Source organism: Phyllostomus discolor, chromosome 2, assembly GCF_004126475.2.
Source record: "Phyllostomus discolor isolate MPI-MPIP mPhyDis1 chromosome 2, mPhyDis1.pri.v3, whole genome shotgun sequence".
NCBI classification, from domain to species: domain Eukaryota; kingdom Metazoa; phylum Chordata; class Mammalia; order Chiroptera; family Phyllostomidae; genus Phyllostomus; species Phyllostomus discolor.
This window is the reverse complement of record NC_040904.2, coordinates 155,656,523-155,683,482: the sequence shown is the minus strand read 5'-3', so window position 1 is coordinate 155,683,482 and position 26,960 is coordinate 155,656,523. Positions and strand designations below refer to the sequence as shown.

Sequence of the window (26,960 nt, the reverse complement as noted above, 5' to 3'; positions counted from 1 at the left end):
TTAAAGATTTTCTTAAAAATGTCTCTAAGCTAGTCACACCTTCTATTTCTTCCTGTTTGTTGAGGTTTCAGAAAAGAGGGAGCAAGGCTGGCCATGATCTCCCCCTCACCAGCACCTGCCTGTCAGTGCTCTGTGCGCTTGCACTCTCTCATACACACACCTTTTCTTATCTTTGTGGAAAGAATCATATCATTTGAACTTTGTATTAAAAAGGATGGCCCTGGCTGGTGTAGCTCTGTGGATTGAGCGCCGGCCTGCAAACCAAAGGGTTTCTGGTTCAATTCCCAGGCAGGCACATGCCCGGGTTATAGGCCAGGTCCTTGGTAGGAGGTGGGCGAGAGGCAACCACACATTGATGTTTTTCTCCCTCTCTTTCTCCCTCCCTTCCCCTCTCTCTAAAAATAAATAAATAAAATCATTTTAAAAAGCTGCCAGTCATATCAGCTCCTTCAGCCTATCAACTTAAAAACTCTATTAACTTTTCTACAATTGTACCAACAACTATAGATTAAGAAAGTCTCTGTCGTCTCTGTTGTTATTTACCTCATTCAATACACCATAAACTCAAATTACCCAATAATGTTATAAAAATAAAGCAGCACAAGTAATAAATATCTTAAAAGGAAACTGGCTTTTGTATCTTTGGAATTTCCTCTATATTCCAATTTAAACTATATCCCAGGGTATATATTTTAAGGCATCTTGACAGAGTAAAAAAATAATTTTCATTTTATCTAAATGCAGGTAAAGAAAAATATAGTTGGGGTGGGAGTTTTGTGGTAACAGAAGGAAAGAGACACATCTAAGGCTATGCATATGAATTAGTGCCTTTTAAAGCTCTCTGCACGCCCCTGACTTAGCCTGTGTAGTTCTTGCTTCATCACAGCTCAGTGGCTATTGCCAGTCGCATCAACCTCTACAGTCTATCAACTTAAAAAAAAACTCTATCAACTTTTCTACAATTCCTTGCTGACACTCCGGTGACTCTGATAACTATTCCTTTCACTGGATGAGATTTGTACTGCTGGTTTAATAAAAAAATAGAGAAAAAAGTGTTTATTTTTTTCTTTCTTTTTTTTAAATTTTATTTTAATCGTTGTTCAAGTATAGTTTTCTGTCCTTTACTCCCATCCCAGCCCACCCACCCATCCCTCCCCACCTCCCTTCCATTTCCACCCTTCTTAGTTTTTGTCCATGTGTCCTTTAATTTGTTCCTGTAAACCCTTCCCATTCTCCCCTGAAATTTCCTCCCCTCTCCCCTCTGGTCATGGCCGTGACCAGAGAAAAAAGTGTTTAAAGTAGGCATTCAAACTGAGGGCATCGTAGAGGGTTATTCCAAATTTTTCAGGGTTTGTGATTATCAGTAATGTAAAATCACCTCAAGAGGAATGGGATCACCTCCATCTCAGTCTGCATTGAAATAATTGTATTACATCCTGAGAGTCAGGACCCGTGAGAAAGTTGATATTTTATTAAATCCAGAGGTGTTAAACCACTTTAACATGACCAGGTAAAAATAAATTTTATCAACCCATAAGGTGCAAAAACCATGTCTTACTTGCTTTTCTTTATAAAGTGCTAAACATAGTGCCAAACACTTGCTGGCACTCTATTTACAGCTGAGTAAATTGTAGACATAGGTTTACTTTTTAAATATGATTATAGAATCATAGTTTTGAGAACAATATAGCAAAGACAAACAAATAAACAAGCAAAACCAACTAAAGATAGAACTAATTTATCTTCTTGGGTTTACTTGAAGGCAAAAGATTTATGAAGTTTTCCAAAGAGAATAAATTCCAGAATCTTCCTTAGTCACCTCTGAGCTGTAGTTCTCAAGGAATTGAGAACTACAGGGGCTAAGTCAGGGGCGTACAGAGAGCTTTAAAAAGCACTAATTCACGTGCATAGACTTAGATGTGTCTCTTTCCTTCTGTTACCATAAAACTCCTACTCCAATTAAATTTTTCTTTACCTGCATTTAGATAAAAATGAAAATTATTATTATTATTTTTTTACTTTGTCAAGATGCCTTGAAAATATACCCTGGAAAACAGTTTAAAATGAATAGCTTTCTCCTCTTTTAAATTTTTCTTAACTATCATGGATTCTGTGATATTCAGTTACTCCTTAATTTATTCTTCCATCTAGTCATTCACTTACTTACTCATTTACAGACAAACATTTATTAATAACCCTTCATGTGCCAGGCATGGCCCTGAAACAGACATGGGAAAATACAAAGAGACTACAATACCTGGTGTCAAGCACAATGATATATATGTCAATATACTGTGAAGATACAGAAAAGGAAACAATAATGAATCATAGGATGCATAGGACTTAAGACCTGGACAAGGAATTAGAGGCCATCAAGTCCAATTCCCTTGTTTTATAGATCTGGAAACCAAAGCTCAGGAATGCTGAACACCATGCACCTCGTTAGTGTAGTCATGGTGTCCATGTCGATCATTAATCATGTACTTAATTAATTTTAAAAACAATACCCACAGGCAGTTAATATTATCCCACTTTACAAATAATGAAACTAAATTCAGGAAGATGAAATAATGCATCCAAACATACTACTAGTCAATGGCAGATCTCTGGTTCAAACCTATCCCTGAATGTAACACTGAGCTCAGAAACATCACTGTGTTATTAGCACTAGAGAAATGTCTCTTCACATCTAGTCCAGTGATTTTTCTATGTGAGATTTTTTCTGTATATTCCATAATATAGATTATCTAAATTTAATGTAAATTTATGCCCCTCAAATATGAACATAGCAGTGATTCACATTATACCCTGTAAGCCAAATTTTAAAAAAGCTCCAATATTCCTTGTCAGAATTATTCTAAAACTAGTGCAATGGTTTACAAATTCAAATTTCTAGTAGTTATTTAAGGTTGGGTATAATTTTCTTTGAAAACAAAATACCCACAGATACATCAGGATTTTCAAATACGTTAACTTCCTCCCCCAGTTTTTGGGTGCGCTATTTCTGTTCTAGATAATGGTGGAAGAAAAATTTCTCATTTTTCCGTGTTGGACAAGCTGTTTTCAGGAGCAGCTGGCTTCATTTTACCTTATGAATATTGTGGATCTTGTAACTGAGCACCTCTCTTCCAGGAAGCTTTGAATGTGATGCCCACCTCTGCCAGCCCTACCAGATGGCACAACATGTCTTCTCAAGGGTGAGCCTACCCCTGGCCGTATTTTATTTCCAAAATGATTTCCCCATCATTAACAACATTCCTTTGGTGATATATGAATTTGACTGAGCAGCCATGAGTTCCCAAGAGAATCAAATACGTGTGAATAAAACATATCTTACTTTTTCTGAACTGCACTTTGTAGATTTACAAGCCTTTTAAAAATGTTCATATAAAAGGAAACTGTCACAGTGACTCATCACATAAGCAAGTTGTTTAATTCCTGGAAGGCAAACCTATAAATCTTTTTGCACTGATTCAATCAACATAGAAATTGGAATTGACTGGGGGGGGGGGGGGGTGGTTCGCTGATAGAAAGACCATGTTCTTTCAAAAATAGAGGTTATATTGCATAGTAGGTAAGAGTGTGAACTCGGTGTAAAGCTGACCTGCATTTCATTCCTGGCTATACCACTGATTAACCATGACACTCCAGGAGAGTTCTTCATCATTCTTAATTCTCATTTTTTTAAATCAGCCAAATAGGCTAACAGTAGTTCCTACTTTATGTGGTTGCTGAGAGAATTAAGTGAATTAATGCATGTAAGATGCTTAACCTGTGGTAAATTTAAGTACAGGTTAGTATTACTGCTATCACCTCTATGATATACCAGTCTAGTAAATACTATGGCATTTATGAGGAAAGTTATTGGCTGTACCACATACGCTGTTTGGGATGGAAACCAGGATTGTATCATTGTCAGCACAAGATTTATTAGGGGCAAAATGAGGGCAGAGAATAGTAGTGCAACTGTCAAAGGTGATACAAAACATGCTGTATTTATTTCACGATTTTGTCTATCTCACACCCTATGTTTGATAATATATGCACATTCATGCTTCTAGGTAATTCTATATCGATGTCAACGATGATAAAAATTATTTTCTTAAAAAATAAGATTTGACTATAAGTGATATAATGACAGATGTTCCAGTTGGGACAGCTTCAGGCACAAGTACAAATGACTTATGCATAGTAAGTAAAAGACCTAAGTGGGTAGCTGCTTAAATAAGAGAGGAAAGGTTTACTTTTCTTACATCACATGATGCCCAGAGGTAGGCAGCTCCAGCGATGGTTGAAGAGCCCAGGTGCTTTAGACCTGGGCTCCTACACTTACTTGTCCAAGTTGGGAAGCAGGAGACAACACAGGGAGAGAGCTCCTGCTTTTTCCTCTCCCTTGTCTTTCCTAAAAGCAACAGACTCACCCTCTACATCTCAGTGGCGGACACCATGGGTGTGAGCCATCTTCCCTGAGACCAAGGCACTCTGCCTGATGCCTGCACACACTTCATCCTGCTGCCCTGTGAAGAGGACAGATGTTCCCCCTGAGTCCAGCCTTGACATAAGCCATTTGCTTAAGAAATGGAAATTGGACTTTCGGCCAAGATGGAGGCATAGGTGGATGTACCATACCTCCACCCACAACCAAGATAGGGACAACAATTTAGAAACAGAATAACATCCAGAAATGACAGAAAATTAATCTGAATGGAAGTCAGACAACCAAGAAGTTGAATTAGAACCGTGCATCCAGACTGGTAGGAGGGGCAGAGACAAGCAGCCAGGCGCAGGTTGTGGCACCTCTCAGAGATCAGAGAGCAGTGGAACCAGCACGTAAGACATCCGAGGGTGAGTAAGGCATCTGGGGCGCATAGGACTGCAGCGGGTGGACCCTGAGTGCACAGGCGGCAACTGGCAGACCCCAGCCCAGGGGTGGCAACCGGCAACTGGCAGACCCAGTGAGGTGGCGATAGTAAAGCAAGGCAAGGTGCGCAACCCAGGATCACAGCGCTGAGAAATAGAGCCTCGGGACACTGACTGAGGACGTCTGTGGGAACTGAGGCACACGGAGGCACAAGGACATCCTCATGGCGGAGGTCCTTGGAGGGTCCCATGGCATGCACAAGCCCACCCACATGGGAATTGGCACCAGAGGAGTCCAGTTTGCTTGGGGGAAGCAGCAGAGGGGACTGAGGTCCCACAGAGAACCGAGCAACCACCATTGTTCCCTCTTGACCCCGCCCCAAATACAACGTCACAACCCAGCGACTGGGGTGCCCTGCCCTGGTGAACATCTAAGGCTCCACCCCTTACTATAACAGGTGCAACCAGACCAAAAAAAAAAAAAAGGTGGCTCAAACAGAAGAACAAATCCAAGCCCCAGAACTCATCCTTTTAAGTGACCGAAAGATAGCTAACCTATCAGAAGCACAGTTCAAAACACTGGTGATCAGAATGCTCACAGAATTGGTTGATTCTGGGCTCAAATTACATGAAAAATGCAGGTTACCATAAAAAAGATGAAGGAAGATGCATGGAGAACCAATAGTGATGGGAAGGAAACTGGGGCTCAAAAAAATAGAGTGGACCAGAAAGAAGAAAAAAACAACCAAACAGGAAAGAATGGAGAAATAAGAATTAAAAAAACAAAAACAAAAACAAAAACAAAACAAGAAGCAGCTTAGGAACCTCCAGAACATCTTTAAACATTCCAACATCCAAATTATAGGGGTACCAGAAGGGGAAGAGGAAGTCAGAAATTGAAAGCTTATTTGAACAAATAATAAAGGGGAACTTCCCCATTCTGGCAAAGGAAATAGACTTCCAGGAAGTCCAGGAAGCTCAGAGAGCCCCAAAGAAGTTGGACCCAAGGAGGAACACACCAAGGCACATCATAATTACATTAGCCAAGGTAAAAATGAAGGAGAGCATCCTAGAAGCAGCAAGAGATAAGGGGACAGTAACCTACAAAGGAATTCCCATCAGACTGTCAGCTGATTTCTCAAAAGAGACCTTACAGGCAAGAAGGGGCTGGAAAGAAGTATTCCAAGCCATGAAAGGCAAGGACCTACATCCAAGATTGCTCTATCCAGCAAAGCTTTCATTTAAAATGGGAGAGCAGATAAAGTGCTTCTCAGATAAGGTCAAGTTAAAGGAATTCACCATCACCAAGCCCTTATTTTATGAAATGTTAAAGGGACTTATCTAAGAAAAGAAGATAAAGAAAAGACATGTATAGTAAAAGGACAGCAAACTCACAATTGTTAACAACCACACCTAAAACAAAACGAAAAGAAACTAAGCAAACAACTAGAACAGGAACAGAACCACAGAAAGGGAGATCACATGGAGGGTTAGCAACAGGGGAGTGGGAAGAGGAGAGAGGGGGAAAAGGTACAGAGAATAAGTAGCATAGATGGTAGGCAGAAAATAGAGAGGGGGAGGGCAAGAATAGTATGGGAAATTTAGAAGCTAAAGAACTTATGACACATGGACATGACTAAAGGAGGGGGAGTGGGTGGGAGAGGGTGTACAGGGTGGAGGGGAGTAAAGGGGGGAAATGGGACAACTGTAATAGCATAATCAATAAAATATATTTAAAAAAACGGAAATTGGATTTTTTGAGTAGGGTCTTTGTGTATGTAATTCCTTCTGTCAATGTATAGCTAGTGCGAGCCCATAACTGCAGGGATTAAAAAATGGATTCCCACATACTCCCTGATTTATAATTAGACTGATTTATGTTATTTTATATAATCTTTATTAAGTAATAGCTTTCTTTAGGTCCAGAGTTCCCTGGCCCCGAACTATAGGACTACCTAATGAGTTAGTAAAGGGAACTCCAGCCAGGGAAGGTGAGAAGAGAAAGCTGGTGCAAGTGGGGGTTGCTCTGAACAGTAAAACCATTTGTTTTTATTTCAAGAATAAAGTCCTCTGCTTTGTTAGCCAATAATTAAAGTTTCCTTACAAGGTCATCTATGAAACAAAACTTTTGGAAATATGCAAACATCTAACATGTAAGGTTATCTCATGTGGAATGTAACTTGTAATTCCAAAACATTGCATGCTAATCGGTTGTTGTGGGTAACAGTATTCAAATTGCTGTTTATAATTTTCAAAGTTATATGAAGTTTTCAGCTTTTTTTGCATAAGAACCTCAAAAACTTTATATATGTGTTTTTTCCATGTGATCAAAAGAACATTTAATGTTAGAACATTAAATCAATGACAGATGAAAACAATACATAAAAGAAACTTTTGTTTTAATAATGTGAAACAACTGGAAAGTTAGTCTGTGACCATATACAGACAAGCCTAAGACCACATGAGTGCCCCCTGTCCCTCAGGTCTGATGGCTCTCAGAAAAAAGGAAAGGTCAGGGCAAGGAAAGTTTCGCCTGAGAAAACTATAGTGAGGTGCTTCTTTGGCTTTGATGAGTAAACATGGACTTTAAATAGGAAACAACATTGGAATGTTTTAGAAACATAGGATATAATCAGTGCATGTTTTCTCATTGAGAACTATAAGTTTGAATACACTGTGAGTAGTTGAATGTCCTTTTCACCTGCTTATGCATCAAAACTCAGTTCAGTCCTAAGGCCTCCAGAATGCTTTCTCTGACCACCAGTGTTTGATTTCATGCCCACTCTTTGGGCTCCCTCTATATTCTTTGGTCTTATAGTTTACCAGATTAAACATATATCACAGTGCCTGCTTGTTGCCCATGTAGTCCACTATTTTTAAAGCTATAGCCTGTGTTTTATTCATCTGTGCTGATTCCAGTCCACTGGCTTGAAGGGCTTTGAATACCACAGAGATAATTTGGGCTTACTTTGAGAGTCCAAGGAGTCTTGTAAATTCTTGAACTAAAAAGCAATACAGGAGTATTTCTGGAATATTAGATTTTGAGCAGTGGGAAGTCTGAATTAGGAAGAGAAGGTAGTAGAAATAAGAATATAAAGAAATTGATACAATACACAAACAATAACACTTCATATGTACATACTTATTTTGTGCAAGATGCTTTCTTTATAACTTCTTGGAAATCTAAGCATTTAGTTCTAAGTACATTAACACTGTGAACAGATATTACTAGCTTCTTTTAAGGGTGTGGGAACTTGGAGAGGACAGTGACTTGGCTAACATCATACAGAGAAAAGAGACAGGAATTAAAGTCTCTTCAAGCCTGAGTTCAGGATTATTTGTGTTCTTAAGTGAGGAGGTGATGAAAGCTTTATCTAAGTGCTAGCAGTAATATAGAGAGAAAATAAATCACCTGCCAAACCATGAGATTGATAAACCTGCAAAATTAGATTACAGGTTGCAGATGAAGTGGAATGAAAAGGGAGAAGTCAAAGAGACTGCCCAGGGTGCAGCCCTGGGAGCAGTGTTCCCGCTTAGCAAACCTGTTCCATAAAAAATAAAGTGAGTTTGTTGGACAGTGTGCAGGCAAAGCTTTCCTAGGCATGAGTAGTAGTTTGTGATAAAGACACTGAAAGTTTGTCTGTGTCACCTGCTATAAATCTACAGGATCAAAGTCAAACATAATGATACCCATAGTGCATTTCAAACAAACTGGTTTTTAAGTAGTTTTCTCCTCTGTAACAGACTTTTAAAATGGCCTCAGCAACTGTTTTTGATCCTACCTTTTGTGTCTAGGACATAATTGCCAATATGTTTTCCTAAAGGGTAGGATGAAAAGCTTTCTTCTAGGGTTCCCCTGGACTGTCTTTAAGGTCACACAGTGTTTATTCTTCTATGCTAATTTCAGTTCTTTGAGTCCAAGCACATCTAATGCCAGGAAGATTGTTTCAGTTTAACTTAAGAGCCAGAAAAGAATTATAAATATTTGACTCAAACTGCACTTTTGAAAATGAGTTTTTGAGCAGTGGTGAGCAGGGATCAGGAAAGGAAAATGATAAAGGTAGGAATAAAAGAGGCTTTATATGAATGGGAGAGTTCAGTATCTGAGGTCAATGATGTAATAGTTTTTGAAACCAAATTGCTTCAATAAAGTTCAAGATATGTTGTTAAAAATGTGATGTCACAGACTTCCGGTAAGATGGAGGCATAGGTGAATGCTCCTTACCTCCACGCACAACCAAGATTAGAACAACAACAATTTAGAGGCAGAATAACACCCAGAACTGACAGAGAATTTATTTGAATGGAAGTTGGACAGCCAAGAAGTTGAAGTAGACCCATTCATCCAGACCTGTAGGAGGGGCGGAGACCAGCAGCCAGGCTCGGGTCGCAGCGCCTGGAGAATGGGGAGAACTTGGCGCATAAGGCAACTGGGAGCTCGTAAGGCATCTGGGGTGCACAAGATCACAGCGGGTGGACCCTGAGTATGCAAGCAGCAGCTGGTGGACCCAGTGAGGTGGCGATTGTGGACCAGGGCAGAGTGTGAAATCCAGGATCTCAGAGAAGGGACTGAGGTCCCAGGAGAACAGAGCTACCGCCATTGTTCCCTCCCGCCCCTGCCCCCACATACAACATCACAATCTAGCAACTGGGGTGCCCAGCCCTGGTGAACACCTAAGGCTCCACCCCTCACTGTAACAGGTGTGACCAGACCAAAAAAAAAAAAAAAAAGAGAGAAAGAGAGAGATATGTCTCAAACAGAAGAACATATCAATGCCCCAGGACTCATCCTTTTGAGCAACCAAGAGATAGCCAATCTATCAGAAGCACAGTTCAAAACACTGGTGATCAGAATGCTCACAGAATTGGTTGATTTTGGGCTCAAATTATGTGAAAAATGCAGGTTACCATAAAAAAAGATGAAGGAAGATGCATGGAGAACCAATAGTGATGGGAAGGAAACTGGGACTCAAAACAATAGAGTGGACCAGAAGGAAGAAAAAAACAACCAAACAGGAAAGAATGGAGAAATAAGAATTCAAAAAAAACGAGGAGAAGCTTAGGAACCTCCAGAACATCTTTAAATGTTCCAACATCTGAATTATAGGGGTATCAGAAGGGGAAGAGAAAAAGCAACAGATTGAACACATATCTGAACAAATAATAAAGGAGAACTTCCCCATTCTGGCAAAGGAAATAGACTTCCAGGAAATCCAGGAAGCTGAGAGAGCCCCAAAGAAGTTGGACCCAAGGAGGAACACACCAAGGCACATCATAATTACATTAGCCAAGGTAAAAATGAAGGAGAGAATCCTAGAAGCAGCAAGAGATAAGGGGACAGTAACCTACAAAGGAATTCCCATCAGACTGTCAGCTGATTTCTCAAAAGAGACCTTACAGGCAAGAAGGGGCTGGAAAGAAGTATTCCAAGCCATGAAAGGCAAGGACCTACATCCAAGATTGCTCTATCCAGCAAAGCTTTCATTTAGAATGGGAGAGCAGATAAAGTGCTTCTCAGATAAGGTCAAGTTAAAGGAGTTCATCATCACCAAGCCCTTATTTTATGAAATGTTAAAGGGACTTATCTAAGAAAAGAAGATAAAGAAAAAACATGTATAGTAAAAGGACAGCAAACTCACAATTGTTAACAACCACACCTAAAGCAAAACCAAAAGAAACTAAGCAAACAACTAGAACAGGAACAGAACCGCAGAAATGGAGGTCACATGGAGGGTTAGCAACAGGGGAGTGGGAGGAGGAGAGAGGGGGAAAAGGTACAGAGAATAAGTAGCATAGATTGTAGGTTGAAAATGGATAGGGGGAGAGTAAGAATAGTATGGGAAATGTAGAAGCTAAAGAACTTATAAGTATGACACATGGACATGACTAAAGTGGGGGAATGTGGGTGGGAGAGGGTGTACAGGGTGGAGGGGAGTGAAGGGGGAAATGGGACAACTGTAATAGCATAATCAATAAAATATATTTAAAAAAGAAAGAAAAAATAATTCATATCCATATCAATAATAAAAAATAATAATAAAAATAAAATAAAAATCTGATGCAAAGGAAAGTTTGCATCAGATTTTTATCTAATGCAAAAAGGAAAATCTGATGCAAACTAGAAATCTAGTTTGAGTGCTTAGATCCAGCCCAGGGGAGAGAGCTATTTCCTCTGTGTTGACCTTGTCAAATCTTAGGCGTGATAAAATGTGGATGCCCTGGGAGAGTGGGGCTCGTCTTCACACTCCCTTTACAGAGTCTCATCTGGAACACATTTGGCGTGTGAAACAGAACAAGTCAGAAATACAGTTGGTTTGGGGAATTAAATTGTATTAATTGTGTATTTCCTCCCGGGGTTCTCTCTGGTCCAACATCTGCTCTTCTTTGCCGCTGCCCCCGAGGTGGTCTCCTGCCCCAGCATTGCTGCAACAGCTGGTGGTAGTTTCCACTACACTTGCAAAATCGTCCTCAGTGGACATGTTGGGCCAGGGCTGAATAGAGGGAACGAAGTGTTTGACCAGATGTTTATCTCTTGTCCATTTATAATTGTATCACTGATGTCTTCATCTTCATTCTGCGTTAGACGAAAAGGTTGGAGGTGGAGTTCAGCTAGAGGTTAAGAATATTGCTACATTATTAACATTTTCTACCCTATCTCTATGATATGTAACCCCCACTGTTTTATGCCAAAAGTAGGGATTGGAGTTAGTTTGGTTGTCAAGAAAATGAATAGGACTTGATAAAATTCAATCTATATGCCTACCACAGGTCAAATAGTTGGTCTAGGAAATTATCTGCCATGTAATTGATTTCATGCCCATTTTTTGTGCTTCCTAGGCTTCCTCTATATTCTTCTCTCTTATAATTTACCATATTACATGGATATCCCTGTTCCTGCTTGTATGTCCATGAATTATACTATTTCTAGGGCCAGATTCAATGTTATCTATATTAATTCCAATTTACTTAATTGAACGCTTTGGGTGCCATTGAAAAACACTGATTTACATATACTTTACATAGATCTCAAAGGATATGACTCAGCTCTTCCTGGCCATCACTTTATCCTCTTTTCTATTCTCTGCTTGTCTCCTCAATTCTTGGTTAATGCTGATGCCTTCGTATTACTCATAGCACTCAACTTGGTATCTATCCTAGTCTATGTACTCCATGGTCTCATGCCCCTGCCATTTTTTTCTATGTTCATTGCAGCATTGTTTACGATTGCCAAGGCATAGAAGCAGCCCAAGTGTCCATCAGTAGATGAGTGGATAAAACAACTATGGGATATTTACACAATGGACTACAACTTGGCTGAAGAAAATTTTACCCTCTGTGATAGCATGGATGAACCTGGAGATTATTATGCTAAGTGAAATAAGCCAGTCAGAGAAAGATAAATACCATGTGATTTCACTTATAAGTGGAATCTAACAAACTGAACTAGGAAGCAAAATAGAGACAGACCCACAGATGGAGAGCTGGATGACAGCCATGGGAGTGGTTAGGCGTTGGAGGGATGGAGCAAACAGGATAAAGGACTCATAGACATGGACAACAGTGTGGTGATTATTGGGTGGGGGGGGAGCAGAGTGTGCAGGGATAAATGATAATGGGAAAAATGCAATAAAAAAACCTAGATCATGCATTTAAGTGCCCATTCCATGAAGCTGGCAGTGCTTAATAAATGGGGACTCTGAAGAGCTTCAGTTCTCAGGGGTCTTGTGGCCTGGTACAGTTGTTTTTAACTCTTGTTGTATATTTGAATTACCTAGGAAGCATTTTTTAAGATACCAATTCCCAGATGCCTCTTCTGAGACTAATATAATTCTGGTCAGGGTGGATTATATTACCTTTTATAAGTCCCCTGGGTGATCTAAATATGCACACAGTGGTTGAGAATCACTGGTCTAGTGGGAGGACACATTTGTAAATTTAAAAATATCTCAAAACCACGGTATAAAAATTAAAAATCAGAGTAAGCTAGATACAGATCAGATACAGTGGTGTAGGACTAAGAGAAATAGCTGAGATGGAGGGGGTCTGACTCCCTGTGGGGTGTGACTCCAATCACAGTGTCAGTGGGGACACATCTAATTTGTGTTTGGTCTAGAATGAGACTGAGAAATGGCCAAGGAGTCAGGTATGGCAGCTGAGGTTCGGGGGTTCCCGAATATTATTTTGAAAGTTACTGAATGTCAAATGAGCTCTACAAAATTGTATTTAGATGTAATTTTTGGGGAGGAAAAGTCCCTGTTATTCAAAGGACAATTTCAAGTAAAATTTAAAAACATTGTATAAAAATATCTGCAATGTTGTATCCAAATACCCTCAAATTTAAAGAATTCAACTCCATTTTGAATTATTTCATACATTGCCTTCATATACACCCAAATTAGAAAATACAAAAATCAAAAAAAGAGAGAAAATACAAAAATCATAAAAATTATATTCTTAGTCTGCAGTCATGTTAAAATAAGTAGAAAGATAAAGGCTCTTTTGCCAATACAACTGTTTTTAATCAAGAAAATTAGATCTTAGTTTTAGATGAGGTCTGACTCATGTGCTTTTAACTTCATGGTTATAATCAAAAAACCTTTTAGTAAAAAGTTGTCATTCAGATTACAGTTCAGCTTTATAGCCCATCAAATTTGAGAAGATGGGAATAGATAAACACAAAACAGCTAAGTACAGTTTTAGAGATGAATTTTAACAGAATATGTTTATTTTTTTAATTCTTAAAATTTGAAGAAAATCTCATACAAAAAGAGAATTTTATAGGCTGCCTGCTGTTGACTGAATGCTTGTCCCCCTAAAATTCATGTGTTGAAACCTAATTCCCAATGTGATTATATTTGGAGAGTGGAAACTTTAAGAAGTGACTGATCAAGTCATGAGAATGGAGCCCTCATGAATAGGATTGGTGCTCTTTAGAAAGAGGCCTGCACAGCTAAAGAAAACAGCATTAAAATGAAAAGGGAACCGACCATATGGGAAAATACATTTGCAAATGATACCTTGGACAAGGGTTTGTTCTCCAAAATATATAAAGAACTCACGTGATTCCACTTCAGAAAGAAACAATTCAATTAAGAAATGGACAACAGACCTAAACAGACACTTCTCCATGGAGGACATACAGAGGGCCCAGAGACTTATGAAAGGATGCTCAGCATCACTAGCCATCAGAGAGATGCAAATTAAAACCACAGTGAAATACCACTTCACACTGGTCAGAATGTCCATCATAAACAAATCAACAAATAAGTGCTGGTGAGGCTGTGGAGAAAAGGGAACCCTTGTACACTGTTGGTGGGAATGCAGGCTGGTGTAGCCACTGTGGAAAGCAGTATGGAATTTCCTCAGAAAACTAAAGATGGAAATGCCTTTGACCCAGCAATTCCACTGCTGGGAAACACCAATTCAAAAGAACCTATGCACCCCAATGTTCATAGCAGCATGATTTACAATAGCCAACTGCTGGAAACAGCCCAGGTGCCCAGCAGCAAATCAGTGGATCAAAAACTATGGTACATTTACACAATGGAATACTATGCAGCAGAAAGAAAGAAGGAGCTCCTACCCTTCATGACACCATGGGTGGATCTGGAGAGGATTATGCTAAGTGAAATAAGCCGGGAGGTAAAAACGGATAACATATTATCTCACCTATAAGTGGAACCTAATCAACAAAACAAACAAGCAAGCAAAATAGAACCAGAGATGCAGAAATAAAGAACAAACTGACAGTGACCAGAGAGGTGGGGTAAGGGAGATAATGGGGGAAGGAAGGGGAAGGGTCAAGTCAAGGAACATGTATAAAGGACCCAATGGACAAGGACAACAGAGGGGTAGTGGGTGAGGATTGAATGTGGGAGAGGGGGTTGGGCAGGCAGGGGAGAGCAGTGGGGGGAAAAATGGGGACAACTGTGATTGAACAACAATAAAAAATTTTTTAAAGGGAAAAAATTTAACCCATATGTACTATTTAAATAAATGTAGACATTTAGAAAATCTTAATATTATTTCATAACTAATAAAATTATCATTTCCCTAAATGACAAATATAAATGATAAAGATATTAAGATTTATTAATGTTTTTTAAAAAATGCTGCACTCTTTACATAAATGAATAAATAAGTAAATAAGTAAATAAATAAATATAATGAGAAGAGGCCCCATGCCTTGGCTGGTATGGGTCAGCAGATTGAGTGCCAGCTGAACCAAAGGGTCACTGGTTCTATTCTCAGTCAGGGCACATGTCTGGGTTGTGGGCCAGGTCCCCAGTGAGGGGCATGAGAGAGGCAACCACACATTAATGTTTCTCTCCCTCTATTTCCTCCTCCATACTCTCTCTCTAAAATTAAATAAATACAATCTTTTTTTTAAAAAAAGAGGCCCAAAAGAGATCACTCACTCCATCCACCATGTAAGGTTACAGGAGGAAGACAGCAGTTTATGAACCAGGAAGTGGGTTATCACCACACACTGAATCTGCTGGTGCCTTGATCTAGAATTAAGAAAAAAATATTTCTGGCTTTTATAAGCCACCCAGTCTATGGAATTTTGTTAAAGGAACTCAAATAGACTAAAACACTACCTAAAAGTAAAATTTCTTTTCCATTTTGAGAAATAGCTATTTCTCCAAACACCCACATGAATTGTACCTTTTAATATATGCCAGGTGAAGTCACACACAAAAAAAGTATTGGCTTTGCAATCAGTTCCAAGGCCAACAGAATCTTGTCAGATGTAGTTGCTGACTAAAGAGGTAGCATGGAAGCTGTTTTTATCTTTACCTGGACTGCCTGTTCTTCTTCACTTCCTTTGCAACTTAAATATAGCCTGATGGGACATTTTAAATGTCTGCAAATCTGTATATTTTTAAATGTTATATTTGTTCTGAGTAGACCCATGGGCCATATACATGATGTTCCCTATCTGTTTCTTATAAATAATCTTTGGTTTTACTTCTGTTTTCTGAGATGGCATATTTCAGGGCTATATAGGAAAATTCCAGACATGAAAGTTGATTGGAGGCTATAATATATTTAAATAATCTTATGCCTTACTTTTGCTTTTTATTTTCTCTTAAGCATGCTAAGACAAATTTTAAAGCTACTGTGGTTAAATCTATTCATCTTTTATTTTGTAGTTTTTCCCATTATAATTTTAGGCTCAGGGTACTTTCCTCACTCCAGAATTTAGGTAGGGCCTCAAATTTGTTTTCTACCTTTAAATTTTTCAGTCTTTCCACATTTAATATGTAAGCATAGAATGAAGTGAGAAAATAAATTGATTTTTTTGTTCTGAATTACTAAACAATTGTTTCAGCACCATTTATTAGATTAATAGTTCTCTCCTGTATTAACTTGTCAGAACTTTATCATATGAAATTCATATGAAATGTAAAATAAAACCCATTCTATTTCATCATCAATTTTTTCTATTTATGTCTGTGCCATGGCCTTGAAATATGTGTTGGTATGTGAAAGGACTGGTATTTCTTCTAAAGATCTTATTCATTTTTGCTAAATTACTCTTTAGATAAACTTATTTTATGTGTTTGTTAATTCTCAAATTATAGTGATGTAGAAAATAAAATTATTGACATAAAAATAGGAAAAACTGAAATTCTGTGTTCTTCCTCACTCTCACTTTTCCATTTCCTCTGGTCCCTAGGTGTAACCCACGTTAACATTTTGGTGTGCTCAGTTCAACTCTCAAGCATTAGGTAAGGCTCAGATATATCAGTAACTTTTTGGTTGTTGAAATCATATTAAAGCTTTGCATTAAGAAAAATCAACATCTTATATTCAGCCTTATTAAAAAACATATTATATCCATTTACTTAAGCCTCATTTTGTAGATCTCATTAAAACTTAATTTTATATACATATATAGGTTCTAACATTTTGCATTGTTTATTTCTAGACAATTAATATTGTCTAGACAAGGAATTGCTTTCTCCAATACCCAGTTGACCCTTGAACAACATGAGATTGAACTGCATGAGTCCACTTAAGCAGATTTTTTACAATAAATTTACACTTGGCTCTCCATATCCTGCATTCTGCATCCACAACTGGGAATCTGCAGATGGAGAGGGTGAACTTGGTGCATTATTCTACACCATACATAAGGGATGTGAGCATCTGTGTTGGGTGTGGAGGGGCAGGAAAGGAGGTGCCCTAGAACCAGCACCTAAGGACTGTATCTAGCAACTATAGTTAAGCTTTAGGGGAGTCAAAAGTTATACATGCATTTCTGACTGCATGGGGGGCAGGGCCCCAAACCCCTGGGTGGTTCAAAGGTCAGCTGTGTGACTGTATTGTCTTCCTTATCACTGGTGATATAAACAAATGTTCCTTGTTTTTGTCTTATATTCATTTTAATAGCTTTGCAACATGTAATATTCTGGGGGGTTATACTACATAATTACATAATGAGAAAAATAGGATAATTCCATATCCTCTCCATTTGTTTCTACTTAAGTTTTTATTGCTTGTTTGAAAACTTTTAGAACAACATAAAGTAGCAATGGTAATAACAAATTTTTATTGGTTCTGATGATAACCAGACTATCTCCAGCTGCAACATTTAGTATGAAACTAAAAGTCTTTGACAGGCAGAATTAGCTACAAGTCTCAGCAGCCTTATGGCTGAGTTCAAATCCTGCTGTGATCTTCCAAGAGGAATAAACTTATGCAAATTTCTTCTGCTTTTTAAGCCTAACTCTCCTAATGTCTAAGATGGGAATAATAGTAGTTTCTACCTCATAGAGTTTTTATAAGGATTAAATAAATAGTTTTAAGCACTTACAGGAATTTTGACACCAGAGTATGCATTGAGCCTGGAATTGGTGCTTTTTCATTAGTACATTTTAAACACATTCAATATGCACTCATAATTAAAAAACAATAGCAATGTGTTGGTTTAAAAACATTCAACTACTGAAGTGTAGTATTCAGGGTTTTTCTTTTCTCTCTCTCTTTTTTTCCCATGATGAAGTCTATTAAATTAGTTCAATATTTTCTATTTCACCATTTCCCAAAGAATATTGTTTATTATTTAGAATCTGTATAAATTAGTAGCAATGGTATTTCTGCAGATGTAAGCTGCTAGAAATGAAGTGTGGGTTTTCAGTAGTTCTAACTGCTATAAAGCCCTGGTGCTTAAGCTGACTCCACTGCCTTTTTACCATTTATCCAAAAACTGACTCCTTACTTTTTTTTAAGGAATTGGAAATTTAAGGTGTCCCCTGTGGTAGTCTCTGCCATACATATGGCTCTGCCTCATTAGCATGATATAATTGGATGTGTGCAGCACACTGCTCCAGGAAGACAAGACAACTAAATGTTGGAGAGTATCAGCCTCCAGCTTCACAGGTACTCTCTGTTCTATAGGTAGTGTTCTCATTCCCTTGAGGGTCTCACCCAATCCCTAGACTTCAGTCCCACCTATATACTAATTGCTTCCCAATTGTTGTTTCCAGCCCTGACCACAGGCTTGTTCTCCAGAGTCATATGTCTAACTGCCTATTTATATTTGATATTCTCATTCCTGAAGTTAACCAGAATGTCTCAACATCTGGTATGGTATCTGTTGACTTGAAATAGAGTCTTGGTTGAGAGGCAGACTAGCACAGAGTCTCAGGTGTTTCATTTAGATATTTAATAAATCTCTCAATATTAATATGTCTAAAACTCAACTCATGATCTCTAAACCCACCCCCTCCTTGTTTTCTCCATCAGAATAAATGGCAACTCTGTTTATTCACTTGCAAAAACCTGGGTCATTCATGACTCTTCTCTTCCACTCAAATCCTCATCCAATCCATTAGCAAACTAATCAATTTTATATTTAAAACTTCCCTGGGATCCCAACACTTGGTTCTACCCACTCAGTACCATTCCTTCCTGAGCCATCATTGCCTGTTGTCTTTCTTTTTTGCAAAAGTCTCCTAACTGCTCTCTCTACTGCAGTCTTTGTCTCTATGGGGTCTATTCCCAACACAACTGCCAGAATCATCTTGTAAGACACACATCAGATTTTTTTGTTCTTTTGACACAAATCTCCATTGGCCTTCCATTCTATTTTTGTAAAAAAACTTTATTGTATTTTCTCCATTAACATTAGACTCCTTATACCCTCCCTCCTCCCACAATCACTACACAGTTATCCATGTCCATGAGTCCTTTTCCTTTTTGCTCAATCCCTCCAACACTAACCTCCCCTCCCCACTAGCTGTCATCTGCTCTCCATCTATGAGTCTGTCTCTATTTTGCTTCTTAGTTCAGTTTGTTCCTTAAATTCCACTTATGAGTGAAATCATATGGTATTTGTCTTTTCTGACTGGTTTATTTCATTTAGCACAATGTTCTCCAGGTCTATCCACACTTTAACAAAGGACAAATTTTCTTTCTTTTAGGGCTGAGTAGTATTCCATTTCTTAAATGTCCCACAGTTGTTTTATCCACTCATCTACTGATGGACACTTGGGCTGCTTCCGTATCTTGATGATTACAAATAATGCTGCAATGAATATATGGGTGCTTATGTTCTTTTGAAGTAGTGTTTTAGGTTTCTTTGGATATATGGGGCCTGTCCAGAAGGTATACAGCCATGTAATATGAAAAACAGAGTCATTTATTAAAGAAGATATAATACACAAGAAACATTGTACATAGAATGACACTTCAGTCCCCTTCAAAGTAAGCACCTTGGGGCCTTACACAGTTCTCCCAGTCGCCATCTGTTGCCATGTTGTATTTTCCTGAATCTCATTGACAGTCTGAAATCTCTTCCCTTTCAAAGGCGATTTTAGTTTTGGGAAAGGCCAGAGGTCACAGGGTGCCAAATTGGTTTGTAGGGGGGCTGAATTACCTGGGTGATTTGATGTTTTGCCAAAAAAACTCTGCATAAGACACAATACATGAGTAGGCGCATTGTTGTGATGAAGCTGTCAATCACCAGTTGCCCATAACTGTGGCCTTCTGAATCATCTGGATAGTTTCCATGGAGAAGTGTTTAAGCTTAAGGCAAAATTTGATGCAGACCCACTGTTGTACTCACTCATTTTGAATACTATGGCCACACAGTACACATGCTCACTCAACAGTGTCTACCACCCCCACTGACTAGTACAGTGAAGTTGTCATTGTTCAAGCATGCACAATCTAGTCCACTCTCTTTGGCTGCCAGGTTACATCAATGTTGCACAAAACATGCTTGTTATATTAACAATGTCTGGACTTGTTCTGGACAGACCTTGTATTCCCAGAAGTGGGATCACTGAATCAAAAAGCAGACCCATTTTTAATTTTTTGAGGTATCTCTATACTACTTTTCACAGTGGCTGCACCAGTCTGCATTCCCACCAACAGTGTACAAGGATTCCCCTTTCTCCACTTTCTTGCCAGCATTTATTGTTTGTTGATTTATTGATCATGGCCATTCTGGTAGGTGTGAATGATATCTCATTGTGGTTTTAATTTGCATTTCTCTGATAAAGAGTAATGAAACCATAAAAATTCTAGAAGAAAACATAAGCAGTAAAATCTTGGACATTGCTCTTAACAGTATTTTATCTTATATATCTTTCCAGGCAAGGAAAACAGAAGGAAAATAAACACATTGGACTACATCAAACTAAAAAGCTTTTTCACAGCAAAAGAAACCATCAACAAAATAAAAAGACAGCCCACAGAATGGGAGAACATATTTGCTGATACATCTGATAAGGGATAAATATCCAAAAATTTATAAAGATTTTACAAAACTTGACAACAAAACAACAAACAATCTAATTAAAAATGGGCAAATGACCTGAATAGACACATCTCCAAAGGGTACATACAGATGGGCAATAAACATATACAAATGTGCTCTCAATGGCCTTCCATTATAAATTGAATAAAACCCTAAATCCTCTTAGGTCCAGCAGACCTCCTGCCTCCACACCACACCCCTGCCTTTGACACCACCACATACTGCTATGGAGTCACTCATTCTACTCCAGCCTCCTGCACCTCACTGACCACCATTCTCCTGTCTTGATGCTTTTGCACTTACCATTTTTTTTCTACCTGCAGCATTCATTCCTTTGATGTCCACGAGACTCCCTCAGTGTTCTCAGTTCTCCCTACTTTACATAACCTTTCATCCAGGGGCTTTCTCCCATCGTGCCATATAAACCAGTCCCTTTTCTCTGCTTTAGTTGCTCACTATTTATTATCTCTGTATCATTTTCCTTCAGGGCAATTATTTTCATTTAACACATTTTTGTTTGTTTGCATGCCTGTCTTGTTTACTAATTCCCTAGAGCCTAGAAAACTCAACAGCATCTAGTAGGTCTGTATTTAATATGTTTGTCAAGTGAACACTGTTATTATATGCTGAAAAAAATGTATTGTATTGTAATGTATTTTTAATTAACAATTTAAGGATCTGAAAAGGCATGGAAACTTATATGTGTGATGTGTCTCCTGGATGGGAGCCCTTGTGCTAGCAAGTGTATATAGAGCTTCTGAGAATGGGTGAATTTATTATGTAGAATTTAGTTTTTATTTTGAGATTTAACTGTTCAAGAATTGGATTAATACATAGAATGATTATAGAAATGTTCTCAAAAACAAAAAGTTGGTCAAGTCCACTAAGACCTTAGATACTTTTAATAGAGGGGAAAGCCATCCATTTCATTCATGAGGAAAATAATTAACATGTTAATACTTCATTAGAGAAGAGACATACTGAGGTGTGATTGAGAGTATAATTGTTTGTTGAACACATTTTTGTGGAAGAGAGGGGAATGATACAGAATCAATGAACAAAATAAACTAATAAGCAAAATAGAACCAGAGGCATAGAATCATAGACTAGACTGGCTGCAGTAAGAGGGGAGGAGGGAGATGGGGACCATTTGAAAGAAAGTAAGAGGACTGGTAGAGGAACGTGTATGAAGGACCCCTGGACACGGACAATGAGGTGGGGGAAGGCTGGGTGCAGGCTGGGAGCAAGTGGGGGCAGGCTGGGTGGAGAGGTGCAAAGGGGGAATAATTGGAACAACCATGACAGCATGAATAGGAAAATATAAAAAAATTAAATCAGTTAAAAAATTAAAAATTTAAAAGCAAAAAAACTGTTAGTAAATAAAGTACTTAAATAATCTTTTAACGTGAAAAAATAAATTAAAAAAGAAAAAACTGGGGACTCCAATAGCAGATGCCTTATTCCAAACAGCACAGCCTCACTGGTAAGGGGAAATAAAAGTCACACAGGCCTGGTTTTAAATTCTTGTTCTGAATTTGGTGCCTCTATGATCTTTGGCAAGCTGCTCTGAATTTCTATTTCTAAATTTAAATAATAAGCTTTTCCTAAGTATTAAGGGTAAAACTGTAAGGGTAATACTGCTTATCAGATTTAGAAAATGGGCAATAAATAATAGCTATTTTTTCTTTTTCTCTAGGGCTGGGTTCCATTTTGTAAAGGTGTTAGACTCTTGTTAAAGAATAAGTGCTGCATATCAATAATTAGCTAAAAACATTTAAAGTTTTATTATCAATGAGATCCTTAATGTTTTACTTTCCTGGATGAGCCCTGTGACTTCCCATGTGTTCTGCGTGTTTTGCCGGACAAACACTGTGACATTATTCAAGTCTATGCCTTCAGCACCTGTTGTAAGTCTTTTTGAAGCTCATTATTTATAGTTCTGGGTCCAGTCTGAAGTTTGTGCAGTCTTCTTTTCCCTGCCAGAGTGATTTGGGCCCCCCCAGTCCTGGTGATCACAAGGAGGTGCTCGGAGGGGGGTCGTAGGGTCTCAGGTCGTCCTCGTGTCAGACAGGAAGCCTGTGTGCTGTGTGGGTTATGGAGCCCGGAAGTGGGGTTGTGCAGTTGCTGGCCCGTGAGCGTCCCCCTTCTTCCTTCCCCAGTGAAGTTCTTGTACATAAGTACCATCTTCTTTTAAGTTCTGAGTTTGTAATCTTGCTTTCTAATCCTAATGATGTAACACTGATTATTGAAATAACTGAAATATTGATATGACTATATTGGAAAGTTTGGAGAGAAAAGATGAAAGGGAGTGTACTGAATCTCATAACAGGAAGTAAAAAATGATTTAGGTGAATCAACAAACTTAAGACTAGTATATTATTTAAAAAGTATGGTGATACTTAACCTCCGGAAAACAAAAATTTTTTTCATCATCTTAGTACCATTTAATTCTTTAGATTATATGTATGTATTACATTGTTAAAATAGGAAAAAATAAAATAAAAAAGAGTAAATAATATAGACATTATAAAGATAAATATATACAGTTATCAGACAGAAAATTTTCAATAGATTAATGATGCTACTATGAAATGACTATGTCCAGGTGCTATGGGAATGTAGCTTAATCTTCCTGCCTGCGGGGAAAGAAACTATTATGAGCGAGACACCAAGTGTCTGTGTTAGAAACAGGAGGTTTAAGGGGTGGGTTTATGGGATAGATGTGGTCATAGGGAAGTTGGGTAGGGAAAAGCTTCTGTACTGGAGGGCAGTGTTCCCCTTGTTTCAGCAAAAACATAGGTTCTCTTTCTAAAATAACTTTTACTTTAGCCTTTGAGTTCCCAGGTCCATTCTCTTTTTCTGCATTCTGCGTCTGGGATCTGGTAACTACGAAGGGAAGTTCTGAGGACAACATTCTGGTGCAAGAAACAGAGCAAGGAACCTCAGAGAGCACTTCTCAGGAAGTGACCAGCTTGGACAATTTGATTTTTATCTTGCCATTTCAGAGGCTACCTATACCAGATATGGGACAAATCTGGGATGAAACCCTGAAAATGGTTAGGCGGTGCTTTTCATCACCATATAGGAAAATAGCCCCAAGACCCTCTAAGGCCTTGCTCCCCAAAGTCTGGTGTATAGGATTGGCAGTGTTATCACTAGGGAGGCTGTTGGAAACCCTCAATCTCATCATCAGCCCTAGTGAATCAGAATCTGCTGAATCAGATCATCTCCATTTGAATAAAACCACCAGGCTGTTTGTAAATTAAAGCTTGAGAAGCACTGGTCTGAGGAACTAGGATTCAGAGGCCTTCAGGTGGGCTGAAGAGAACTGTGTGAGTGAGTACTGAAAGGCCAAGCTGAAAGTTTTCTCCAGGTACAAGTGGGCTGAAGCCCCACTGGGTAGCAGAAGCTAACAGGTACGAGGCAGGGCTATATTACAGGGCTAGATCAGCCAGCATAATGTGGTGACATCAGTGTCTAATGCCACTTACTGGGAAGGAGAAAGAATTTTCAGATTAAGAAATGAAATATTCTAGTTTGAAGACTTACCTTTAGCTCCAGCACCCTGCCTTCCACTCAAACCAAAGTTGAACAGGCAAATTGGAAAGGCGTGCACAAGTCGGCTAGAAATAGGGACCAGTTTTGAGGTAAAAAAAAAGTTACAGCTGAAGATAAATTATTTCTCCCCTCTTCCTATGCTCAGAGAAATATTTTCTGCATTTGAATAAGAGAGAAAATAATAACACCTGAGAAAGCCTAAAATATTCAGAAAGAATAGGAAAATTCAGGAACCCTAACCATAGGTGTCCCTTCATCTCTCATTTAGAATGGAACTATTGAGCTGGGCATACACTTCTCATTTCTACAGAGAAGTTTATTAGTCAAAAGATTAGAAATGTTAAAGATAAACTGTGGTAGCTCTTTGTTCTGATGAAGTATGAATCATATTAGCATTTTATTTTCCAAAGATCCTGAACTTTTTATATTTCCTCGAATGCGAGTGCAGGCCTTGAAAATCAGACTTATACTCCATAACACAAACAGAAAAAGCAGTGAATGATTCTGGAACAAATTAACTCTGACATTCTTAGCCTGTGTTTAACACCAAAACAATAACTTACTCATCCACTCAAAACAATCATTCCCACACTATTTACATAATAACCCATTGACATTATAGTGAAGATTTCTATATATTTTAAAGATTACTTTTTAAAGGAAAGTTTATATATTTGTTTAAGAAAATGACTAGTTTTGCCTAGGTAAACCATTTAAAAAAATTCTTGGAGGCTGATTTTTATAGTCACCTAAACTATAACCATCTTATTGAAGTTCTTCGGGATCTTTAGCAGATCGGTTGTGAATTAGAATAAAAATAGAGGGGAAAAAGACATTTCTGTGTATTTACAAAAACTTCCAAATGGCAAACTTTCCCCTTCTGTCTGTCATTAGGGTCCCTGTTTCCATCCCAAGCCACTTAATCATTTATCTCCACTGTTTTGGATCAGGGGTTGGGCAGATTATTTGGATGCCATAGTAAATGGTGTTTTTACAAAATGCAACACTTGAAGGATGACTATCAGTTGCAATACCTCAAACATGTTCATATTTTGTAGTTGTTTTTTTTTGTGAAAGATTGAAGTTAGGTAAGAATCTTACCTGACTTCTCTGTTGTCCCCAAATACAGTCTTCAGGTCCTTTGGCTTTTCTTGAAGGTGCTCCATATGATCACCCATAAGTGGAACTTAATCAACAAAACACACAAGCAAGCAAAACATAAGCAAAGACACTGAAATAAAGAACAAACCAGCAGTAACCAGAATGGAGGGGGAGAGGGATAATGGGGGACAATAGGGGAAGGGTCATCAAGGAACATGTATAAAGGACACATGGACAAAGCCAAAGGGGGTAAGATGGAGGGTAGGGCAGAGGGGAGTGGGGGGGGGGTGGAGACAACTGTACTTGAACAACAATAAAAAAGTAATAATAAAAAAATACCAGAAAAAAAAGGTTCTCACTGTTTATAGGTTGCTCTGCTTTCAAGAGCTCCGTAGGACTGTTTTTGGTGTGTTCTGGGCCCTGGATTTCTCACTGACAAGCTACAGGCTCGAGGGGTGAAACGCATCATTCAAATCAGGTTTCAAAAGGGGGCTGTTTCTTTGAAAAATTTTGTTCTGTTGCCTAAAAATTGAGCCACAGCTGGAAAGTGAAGCCTGATAAATGGAGGGTGCTTTTAAATTGGTATGAGGGGGAGGGAAAGGAGAAAGAAGAGAGGGGTATAAAAGCTTCCAGCGGAGATTTTGACAAATGTCTGGGCGCAAGTGCAAGGCTAACTGTGGTTGGAGTTTTTTCTTCATGTTTCCATGTTTGCAAATATCTTAGTGTTGTTGATGGGTCTGTTTTATATGATATCATTTTACAATAAAGTAATAGGTAAGCTGGAGCAAAGATCTGGACCAGGCAGGGTATTAAGGACACCATGGTTATTAAAATATAACACTCAAATCTATAGACAATAAAAAGGTAAGTGGTTTCCAGGGTTTGGGGAAAAGGAAAGTGGAACACAGGATTTTTAGGCAGTGAAAATACTGTGTCTGATACTATAATGGTAGATACATGCCAGTATATATTTGTCCAAAGCCATAGATTGAACAACATCAAGAGTGTGCCTAATGTAAAATATGCACTTGTGGTGATTATAATGTATCAATGTAGGTCCATAAATTATAACAAATGTATAACTCTGATAGGAAGAGAGGGTATATGGAAAATCTCTGCACCTTCCACTTAGTGTTTCCATGAACCTAAAACTGCTCTAAAAAAAGTATATGGAGTATCTGCATCTATATCTCTATCTATCCCAATAGCTTGTGCTTTTGCTTATGCGTGACTGCTACGGAAAGGAATGTTACAGAATTTCCTCTAAGAGTGTTGTGGGAAAACGTCTGGTAGGACATTGTGAGACGGTCTTGCACAATTACTGTGCACTTAGGGGAACAGAGTGCAATCCAACATGGAGAAACATCAGTTGTGTGCAAGTTACACAAGTGCATTCAAAGGGAAGACTATGAACTTTTTAGACACCCTACATATGTTTTACAACTAGTTTAAAAGAAATGAAGGAAAAAAGATGTGATTTAAAAACCTCAGTGCAGTTTGAATTCTCTGATAGAGGAAAAACGTGACTTTTAGTGTGAGAGTGGCTCTTATGCTTGGAGAAAACACCTTTAGAGACAATGAGCTGTTTTGAAAAGCATAGTCTAAGTGAAAGTGTTTTTGACAGATAAAATCTAAATCGTTCTACAAAACAAAGTAGAAGAAATGTTAA

General features: G+C 38.4%; 1 pseudogene; it reads right to left on the bottom strand.

The window, feature by feature from the left end:
• The window catches only part of LOC114512957, a 113,568-nt pseudogene extending 88,200 nt beyond the window's left edge, over positions 1–25,368 (bottom strand).
• Between the last annotated feature and the right edge of the window lie 1,592 nt (positions 25,369–26,960).